The 8,439-nt window shown below is 35.7% G+C and overlaps 1 long non-coding RNA gene across 2 annotated transcripts; it reads right to left on the bottom strand.

Moving 5' to 3' along the window:
• Nucleotides 1–1,916: 1,916 nt before the first annotated feature.
• On the bottom strand, nucleotides 1,917–4,413 carry LOC139882787 (uncharacterized). Of its 2 annotated transcripts, XR_011771812.1 has the most exons (5): nucleotides 3,219–4,413; nucleotides 3,038–3,139; nucleotides 2,838–2,954; nucleotides 2,192–2,716; nucleotides 1,917–2,121 (listed from the first exon to the last, which is right to left on the bottom strand). It is a non-coding gene; the product is annotated as an uncharacterized lncRNA (long non-coding RNA). The 2 variants fall into 2 exon arrangements; XR_011771811.1 differs by having other exon boundaries at nucleotides 3,038–4,413.
• Nucleotides 4,414–8,439: the final 4,026 nt, after the last annotated feature.

Raw genomic sequence — 8,439 nt, 5'->3', positions numbered from 1 at the left:
TTGGTCTAAGAAGCAACGCAACTTCCAGGATGAATTTTTTTTTTTTACATATTTTCATTACCTAGCAGGCTATGTACTTAATACTTAATAGTATCCGCATAGACTAGAGGGTATACACGTGTCAAATTATATCATCTATATATACCATGTACATGTAGCCTATTATTCAAAATCAATCAATCAATAATCAATAAAATATATAATACAATAAGTAACTAAATAAGTAAATTACTCACGCCTTGACAAAATGACTTCTTGAATAGCGCCTGTAGTTATCAGCAAATTTGATATGATGAACCACAAAGTCTCTACTAGTTGCTCGGTACTGCAGAGCAACAACAAATGTAACTTTGCAGACACAAAAGTTTCAATACTTTGACCATAACTGACATGAAATTATGCACACCTTAGCACCATCGTGTAAGATGGTTCGTCCATAAAAACAGTGGTGGAGCCACAACTTAATTTGAGGGGTCAATTGACACCACTCAATATGTGTGTATGCCAGTAAATTCATATGACTAGACCACTCCCAACGGGCCCCGTTCTCACTCCTTCTTGAGCCTCGCCCTTGAGGGCGCCGATGGCATTCAACCCGCCCTCGGCCGCCCTCGTTTCTCTTTCTTCCTTCCGTCCTGCTTTCTGTCATGTGTATAATAATTTGAGGACGGGATATTTTTTCTCTCACCTACTTTTGTGCATTATTTATTTGTACCTATGGCATAAACAACTTGTACCTTAATTTATTAATTAATTTTGTGAGGTATGTGATGGAGAGGAAGTATGTCATGGTTGGTAGTGGTGTGTGATGAGGAGGAAGTGAAAAATAAATGGAGAGGGAAAGCTGATGTGGCGCTGATGTGGCGGTGTGTCCTGGGGAGGAAGCACGTCATGGTTGGGAGTGGTCTTATAGTGTAAAAATTTTAGACTCCACAAATATGACCCCACTCATTTGTTAATGAACCCATTAATTGAAATTAGTATCTACGGAGGAGTAATTCAGATGGCTTTTAGCCGCTGTGAATTAGAAACCTTTAAAACTACGGAGTACTCTATTTAACGCAAGCCCATTTATCGGGTAATGTTTAAACTAAATGCACAGCCCAATTAATTAAAATTAATACATTAGATAATATTTAACTTACATAATCATTTTTTATGTTAATTCGTTTGTCATTCGTTTGATTGGTTACTCTCTTTTTTTCCGTTCTTGCATGATTGATTCGTTTCTATTATGTTTTTTTATGTTGTATAGTCTTTATGTTTCGGTGCGAACTTTTTTAGGTTGATGTTCGTGTTTTTAGCTCGATTGTTGTTGGTTTGTACGTTTTCAGTGTATCGAAGTCTCTTTTGTTAACCAAAATTCTTGTTTTTTGGCCAAAAGAAAATAAAAACATAATGATTCTTGAGTACACCGTATCATACATCATCACATGACACCACTCATCAAAAATCCTGGCTTCGCCACTGCATAAAAATGAGTTTTTGTTCTTAACGAGAAGGTGAAGAATACATAGCTAAGGTGAAACTGCATTGTAACAAAACTGGAAACACTTAACACCCTATAGAAAAACTCATTTGCGAGATCAACCCACAATTATAAAATTAATATAAGGTAGCATAAACATAATGCACACTAAGAGAATCGCAACATAAATAACTCCTCACATTCTAGAAACTTCAGAATAGCATAGGTTGGACTAATGCTAAGCAAAGTTTTCAGAGTTTTGAAATTCAGTTTCGCATCATTGGATGCTACAATATTCAATCCCTGATAGAACATGAACAATTTTAGTTAATACTCCGTATTCTTAACCAATATCGCACAGACATGAAAAAAAAAGTTTTTAATTGAAGTCTACCTGAAACATGACAATCAAAAACATCCACAAATGATGAAAACTTCGATACTCAACATAATTGCTTTTGCCAGTGTTATTAATCGGACAGAAATTAAAACGGTCGCACAAAACCAGATCACAGCATAAAGACTAGATGGATGGATGACTACAAGTCTACAAATATTTCAAAAACTGAATGACCCTATTTGTAAGTTTGGGTCATCGAAGAAAAGGTTAATCTTTCTTCATAGGCCAGCTTCACTTCAAGCACGCACGTGACCTGAAATAATATGATGAAGTACAAGCTCTTAGACATACTAACATAAGAATTATATTTCACAGATACCTACCAGAAATATTCATCGAAATCATCATAACTCCGCCATGCTGAGTGGACAACTTTACCATTATTGTTTCTAGCAGCTTCCTGTTGTACAAAACACGATTTTGCTCCAAACTCAATGACAAAGTAAAAGGTCAAACAATGTACACAGCAAAAATTCAAACTAGTGATCAGATACAAAGAGGACTGCCAACGCTCTTACACCCTCCCCCGTCCTTGGTGACGCCTTTGAGTGTGCCGTTGGCATAGGTCTAGCCCTGGTCCCGGGTGATTCGTGATGGTTTTCGTGGTTTTTAAGCAGAATTGAGGGGGCGAGCACTATACTACTTTTAGCTTTAATTGTTTGTATTTATAGCTTACATATTTGTACATCGGTTGAGTTATACAGAGCTTTATAGACCTTTGACAATGTGTCATAGATAGGTTAAATAACTTGCGCCAGAAAGGACACTAAATCGGATTCACCAATACAACTAGGAGCGGGAGTAGCTTCTTCTCCACCATCCAAAGTTGTATCCAACTCCTTAGCCATCTAGATTATACAAAGTATTTACTAATTTTCACAATGTTAGAAAGAAATATTAATTGAAGCACAACAAATGTAAGAGTATTAGTTTAACAAAACGATCCACGAAAAGAAACACAAGGCTTACATCGTGGAATATAAAGCAAATGCATTCCGGAAGAATGCGCACATTTGTGGCTTCACCCCAAATTAAAAGTATAGTGAAACCAAGATAAGCTTCATGTTCTTATTATTGGCATGTATCCTATCAAAAGAAACAATTTATTTATTTAGCAAGGTATACCAACTAAGTTATAAATTTATAAGGTTTATTCCACTTCGGGTTACCCGGAAGAGCAACTAATCCAAACACATACTCTAATATACGCATTCCATCACGATTACGCTTCCACCAAGATAAGCTTCCTGCCCTTATTATTGGCTTGCATCCTATAAAAAAAATATATTTATTTAGCAAGGTATACCAACTAACTTACAAATTTATAAGGTTTATCCATGTTCGGGTTACCCGAGAGAGCGAGTAATCCAAACTCATACTCTAATATACACATTCCATTAGGATTACGCTTCCCAGGCCACCACAAGATTCGAAAATGAGACCTCTTGTAATGATATCACTATCTTGTGATGGTTTAGCAAGGTGTACCATCTGATGAACATAAAAGTAAACAATGCACGTAAGTCACCTATTACAGACAAGACGTATGCGCAAATATTTGAACCATCTGATGTAATGTCCAAAACCTAAGACTTCAGTAACATCTCTCTCATCTATATTCTACAGAACTTGTGAATCATGGATCAACAACATCCCATTAACTGTGCAGAAACAAATTAAATTAACTCACAGGATCAGCTTCAGCTTCCACAGGTATACCAAGCCATGAGTGGGCATTTGCTAACGCAAGAACAATGTTCTCACGCTAATTCTTGATGTTGTCTTCTTGCGTAGGTGTTATCACCAAATATAAAAATAACTAAGACACTAAAATTTAAGCAAAAGGTATATAACAAAATAAACAAGAAAGATGAAAGATAGATTGCCATACGTTATTAGCATATGGCCAGCTAGATTTTGAACCAAAGACTTAAAATACATTTATAAATGACAATTACCTGCAAAACAAAGATATGCAAACATAGATACCGTACCAATAAGGGTCAAATATGGTAGTGTGCGAACCTAAACGCCAAACACAAATTCTACAAGATCAAACATGTCTAACTTGCATCGAGCACGAACCTCAAAATCAGCTGCAAGCCTAAGGATTTCCTCATGGTATTTTAGTGCTGAAATTTCTATCAAAAAGCAAGTTATTTAACTACCTTAGTAGCAATTTTGTCTTACATGACACAATATTCTTGTGATGCCCTTTTAGGCATGGCATTCCCTGAATAACGCACGTTTCTTATTTTGATTCTCATGTTTGAGGTGCAATTTCAGCACTAAAATATCACGAGGACATCCCTAGGCTTTCGGCTAATTTTAAGGTTTCTTTCCGATGTAAATTAGACATGTTTGATTTTCTAAACTTTGTGTTTGGTTTATTCAACCCTTATTGGTACGGTGTCCGTGTTTGCATATCTTAGTTTTGCAGTTACTTGTCATTTATAAATTCATTTTTAAATGTTTGGGCTAAAGTCCACTTGGCCATATGCTAATAAGTATGGCAATCTGTATTTCACTTTTCTTGGTTTTTTGTTATCTATGTTTTACTTAAATTCAACTAAGCAGCTAAAATTTAAGCAAAAAGGTAGATAACAACAAAAAAACAAGAAAAGTGAAAAATAGATTGTCATACTTATTATTAGCATAAGACCAATTGGATGGCAAGTAACTGCACAACTAAGATATGTAAACACGGACTATGTACCAATAAGGGTTAAATATGCAAGTGTCTGAACCTGAAAACCAAACACAAACTCCAGAAGATCAAACATGTCTAACTTACAACGGAGCAGAACCTCAAAATTAAAAGCCTAGGGATTTTCTCGTGATATTTTGGTGCTGAAGTTGCATCTCTAACCTGAGAAGCAAAATAAAAAACGTGTTTTATTCATGAATGCCATGCCTCAAAGGGATTTCCTCATGGTACTTTAGTGCTGAAATTTCTATCAAAAACCAAGTTATTTAACTACCTTAGTAGCAATTTTGTCTTACATGACACAATATTCTTGTGATGCCCGTTTAGGCATGACATCCCTGAATAACGCACGTTTCTTATTTTGATTCTCAGGTTTGAGGTGCAATTTCAGCACTAAAATATCACGAGAAATCCCTAGGCTTCTTCCAGCTAATTTTAAGGTTTCTTTCCGATGTAAATTAGACATGCTTGATTTTCTAAACTTTGTGTTTGGTTTTCAGGTTCGTACGCTACCATATTCGACCCTTATTCGTACGGTGTCCGTGTTTGCATATCTTAGTTTTGCAGTTACTTTTCATTTATAAATTCATTTTTAAGTGTTTGGGCTAAAATCCACTTGGCCATATGCTAATAAATATGGCAATCTGTATATCACTTTTCTTGGTTTTTTGTTATCTACGTTTTACTTAAATTCAACTAAGCCGCTAAAATTTACGCAAAAGGTAGATAACAACAAAAAAAACAAGAAAAGTGAAAAATAGATTGTGATACTTATTAGCATAAGACCAATTGGATTTTAAAGCAAAGACTTGAAATGCATTTATAAATGACAAGTAACTGCACAACTAAGATATGTAAATACGGATCATGTACCAATAATGGTTAAATATGCAAGTGTCTGAACCTGAAAACCAAACACAAACTCTAGAAGATCAAACATGTCTAACTTACAACAGAGCGGAACCTCAAAATTAGAAGCCTAGTGATTTCCTCGTGATATTTTGGTGCTGAAGTTGCATCTCTAACCTGAGAAGCAAAATAAAAAACGTGTTTTATTCATGAATGCCATGCCTCAAAGGGCATCAAAGAATATTGTGACATGTAAGACAAAATTGCAACTACAGGTAGTCAAATAACTTACTGCTGGATAGAACCCAATAGCATTTGTCACACATGGTGAGACAAGAGGAACGATGTTGTAAGGCGTTAGATCTCCTAACAATCCTTTGTCTGTTTTTTTAACTTTTTTACCTGGTGTAAACACATAAATACAAAAACGCAAAATAACAGAATGACACAAGTTAATTATTCTAGAAAAAATGACTGTTGGCATCTGCCTGCATCAACTTCATAATATTGGCCCATACATTTGAAAATATTGGTGCTACAGTAAAACGACTAAACACATTCAATCAAGAAAAACTCAAATTTTTGACCTTACCTTCGTCCCGGATATTAAACCAGTCTTAAACTGATGAACTCCTCTTCCCTCTGAATCAGGGTCCAAATTCTGAGCTATGGAATATGCATGCTCACGCACTAAGATTCGAACAATGTATGTCGTTTCAGATTCAAATCTAAATAATGAAGTCTATGTTCATCACATCTGGACATTCCATAACCGTATAGTACAAGAAGTCTTGCAGGAATTGATAGTCATATTTTCATATATCTTAAAACACGTAATGTTACAATTTATCCATATTCTGCCATGGCAAGGACTAAAGTGCACATCAAGCCCCTTGGGTAAAATTATTAGTTTCGATATATTATCATGCCTCCTAATTTAACGAACAATATCCGCGGACTGCACCAAAAGAAAAGATAGTTCTCCGACCAGCTCTGTTCAACACACAAAATCATCATACAAAACAGTATAAATACTACATTGACAATACAGCATGTTTTGTAGTTTGCATTTCCTACACATGACAACCTCCTTAGTCCTTACAGAGTTACCAATGTACATGATCATAGATCCTGAAGTATATAGTCGCAACTAACATCTACATCCACTACATGGAGAAATCTAAAGTTACGTTAGCAGCAAAGTCCACAATCATCCTGAACTCGGATATAATACCAAATTATATATCTAAGACAAAAGTACCTACTCAAATTGAACTTCCATTCTAGATTAATAATATCCAAAACGAGTCATTCACGTGGGAAGGTCCGAATGGGAAACGCTCTAGAATCGATCGTATGTTGATGAATGTAGGATGACTAAATGTGTGGCCCCTTTCGGTGTTTATAATCGAGATAAACATTTGTCGGATCACTACCCCTTGACTTGGAGAAAATATTACAATTTTGAGGGCCTAAACCCTTTCGTTTTTTCAATGGGTGGTTCGAAATACTCAAATTTATTCAGGTATTTAAACAACTTTGGGAATCGTATAACTAAAGTGGGTGGGAGGCGTATATTTTCTCAATGAAGACTTGAAGGTTGAATTAAAGCATTGGCATACACAAAATGTGGCCAAATAACAAGAGACTTTTACATGACTGAAGACAAACATTTATACTTTCAAAATCCATGACAAGAAGCTAAAATTCATCCATGACACAAGCTAAAATGACAAAAGGCTCATACACAGTCATAACCAATTTTGTTGTCAACACTATTTTATAATCTCGCCGATATATGATTAGCTCATAAAGCAATTGACATCATCGTTTAACTTTTCTCATCACCTTCCTCGATTGTGTTGATCCATTCAAATGATATACTTTCTTTATTACCAATGGATAATTCTCTGTTGCGAATAATTGTAACACTTCTCTTAAGACCATCAGATAACAACTCATGTTAAGGCAAACCTAAAGTTTTTCTTGACCTACAAACGTCGGTGGTATGCCCTGAAGGTAGAATTGATCAACGAAGATGTTATCCTCGCATTTGCTACTCTCACCCTAATACACTCCAATCCTTTACTTGGTTACCACATATAGTACAATATATCTCCTCATTGGATATTGGTATTGGTGTGTTCCTTAGGATAATAATGCTTATTCTTGCACCATTAATGTTGGTGCCAAGGAACTAGGGTGTAACGGCCGAGAGTACTAAATCTTGAACATCTTTATTTCCATGACCCTTTAGGTTTGCAGCTAACACTGCTGCATAATAAGCCACCACTTCATCCACATTGATGCTTTTATAAGGTGGCTTCTGATCAAAGAATTCTATCATCATTTGTTGTAACTTGGGAATACGAGTCGACCCACCAACAAGGACATATTATCAACATTTTTGTCCATTTTCCCATCATTCAATGCTCAACACACTTCTTGAAGAAACCAACGTTTAGCTGCTCGAACTTTGCCCGTGTAATTTTTATCAAAAAATCAGTTTTTCATACAAAGACTCATGAGTCAATTTCAACATACATTTGAGTTGTTAAGGATAAATTCTACTTTTCTTTCTCACAAACAATCTTCAATCTCCCCGTTGCTCTTGCATTTTCAGTGATATCCTTCCTCTCTTTTTCCTTAAATTCTTGTACGCCGTAATTAACCATAGCTTTATCAAAATCTTCTCCACCTTAAAGCGGCGGGTGGTGACACTCACTTGGGTGACAGAGAGGATTTTGATAAGGCTATGGTTGATTACTGTGCACAAGAATTTAAATAAAAAGGGAGGATAGATATCACTGAAAATTCAAGAGTAATAGGGAGATTGAAAGTTGCATGTGAGAAAGTAAAGAGGGATCCATCCTCAACAGGTGGAACTTCAATTGAAATTTGATCGTTTGTACGACGGAGCTGATTTTTCAAAGAAAGTTAAGCGGGCTAATTCTCAGGAGTTAAACGCAGGTTTTTTCTAAAAATGCGTTGAGAATGTGAAGAATTGTTTAATGG

This window comes from Rutidosis leptorrhynchoides, chromosome 1 (assembly GCF_046630445.1).
Source record: "Rutidosis leptorrhynchoides isolate AG116_Rl617_1_P2 chromosome 1, CSIRO_AGI_Rlap_v1, whole genome shotgun sequence".
Taxonomy (NCBI): domain Eukaryota; kingdom Viridiplantae; phylum Streptophyta; class Magnoliopsida; order Asterales; family Asteraceae; genus Rutidosis; species Rutidosis leptorrhynchoides.
Note: the sequence above shows the minus strand (reverse complement) of the source record. Positions and strands in the feature narration are given on the sequence as shown.